A 2304-nucleotide genomic window follows, 5' to 3' on the forward strand; every position below is an offset into this window, starting at 1 on the left:
AATATTACAAAAATGTCCCCATAACTTCCCTGCCACAATATTAAAAAAAAATATTGAAATGACATTTACTTTGTGAAGAGTTACGTCACCAAACCAGTGGAGACATCCATTTGCTGGGATTAGTCACTATTCACCAGTGCTCTCTAGCCATTTACTTCATGAGACCTGACCAGTTTTATGAGCCACTAGTTCTTAGGGAACTGGTCTGCTACATCCTAATGGCTTGAGCCCACGATGTGTCTGCTTGGACTGTAGGTAGCAGGTGTCATACAAGTAGCCGCCTTCAGTTGTGTTAAGAGATTAACTATCAATTACTTGGCAAACCACTCATTACAGATCTTCAGATCCACCAAGGAGTGTGGCCTCAACTCACAGACCTGGGATCTACTACTGTAAATATGAACTTCTCTATAACTCCCAGGGTAACACGTCAAAGTTTGGCTGGAGCTGTAGTATCACAACAAGTACAGGCGTTAGGGGGTACTGGTTCTCCTTGTGGAGATCCATCATCTGTTGTAGGTCTTATAAGTAATACTCTATGGGGGAAATGTATGCAAATTAGCACTCCAAACGAAGAAAGAAACCGGTCCTTCTTGTGCCACCTATACCGGCTGCTGGTGCTCATGTTGGGACCACAATGAAAGTCAAAATAGGGGACTTCTTTGTTCTTTCCTCACTGCCTATGCCATATAGGGGGAATGCTTTACATGAGGAAGGGGGCTAAAACCAACCTTAGCTTTTCCACATACACCCACCCCCTAGTTGTTTCTATTGTCATACATGTTTGTCAACCCCTGACTTGCCTATGCTATACTTTTGTATACAATATAGCACAGTTGGGATTGCTGTGAAATTTTGTGCTAGCTAACATTATGAAGAATCCTGATACATATATATTAATCTGTGAGCGGAGGGGGCTTGTGGTGTTACAAATATGCATATACCTTTGCTGTATGATCACATAAGTGCTTGTAATGAGTCAGAATCTTTGATAATTCAAACTCCATAGACCATAATGGAAAATTATCTGAACTTAATGATAAACAAGCTGCCATGACATTCATGCCTGAACTATACTTAGGATATTTGCACGCTACATAATGATAGTTTCCCTTTTAGGGTTGACATGGGCAAGTTTTGTCCCAGCAACAATGCACCCTGCTGACAATCTACTCATGACGGTGCCTGTTGCCATGCCAGCTGCAATATGTCACCGTCACTAAGAAACTGTATATTGCATTGGCGCACAGTTGCTAAGTGAAATGTTTGGAGAATACATTGGGTCATAGTTAAATCTCTGCTACTGTATTTTTTTTTGTTGATCTCATTTTTTGCCCATTCTGGTTTTTTTTTTGTTTTTTTTTTTTACAAATATATAAATTTGCTGCTGACTTTGCAGCTGACTCCCCGTCCATCAGTAGCCTTGCACTTTTTATATTGCACTCATGTCCCCTACACGGGAATTCTTTTGTTTTGTTTTTTATAAATAGAAAATAAAAAAAAAACTGTACAATTTTTCCCCCATGTGGGCTAAAGTCTGTGAGCCAGGATGGGGAGGGTCCTAGGTTCACCTCCCACCAGTTCTCAAATGACGTGGTAGCTGCATCAATCCATTAAATATTCCATTCAGTGAATCTCCACACTTGACACAGAGACGAGCAGAACTGGGGTGTAGCAGAGACACTTATACACAAGATCTCAATGTCTGTCTGAACAGGACAGAAGATTTGTCTCTAGGTGTCTTTTTCTCCCCCTCAGACAATCCAAGAGCTGCACAAGAAAGCCTCCTGGACTGCTGAGCAACATGAGAGACAATGTACTAGAGGAGAGGTAGAGGAGAAAGATCCAAGTGCAGCGATGATGGGGCCTCCGAGGAAGAATCTTCATTGGGAAGTCACCGCGTACCAGAAGTTCTGTGCACCAAGCAGAACTCCCAGAATGCAATGGACATCTGTTCTCCGCAGGTGCCTCCCTCTGCTCCTCTCACCATGACGGACCAGGCTTTGGCAGGGCTGGCAATGTTTGGATTAGGGTTTCATTTTTGGGATTTCTTTTTAAGAGGTGTTCTTGGTGTCTGACATTTCTTGGCTGTCTAGCAAGGTAGTTTCATTTGTATATCTGTGTTTTTTGGATTTCAATTAGGTTTAAAGCCAAAGATTTGAGTGTAGTTTTAGATAAAATAATTCGCGCACCCCATAATGTTCTTTGTCTTCCCCTTTAAAAGGGCTTTAAGTTCCTGAAAAAAAACAGGAAAGATGGGGCTTTTCTATGAATAACTTCAGGTTCAATTCCATACCACACTGA

Source organism: Leptodactylus fuscus, chromosome 7, assembly GCF_031893055.1.
Source record: "Leptodactylus fuscus isolate aLepFus1 chromosome 7, aLepFus1.hap2, whole genome shotgun sequence".
NCBI lineage: Eukaryota > Metazoa > Chordata > Amphibia > Anura > Leptodactylidae > Leptodactylus > Leptodactylus fuscus.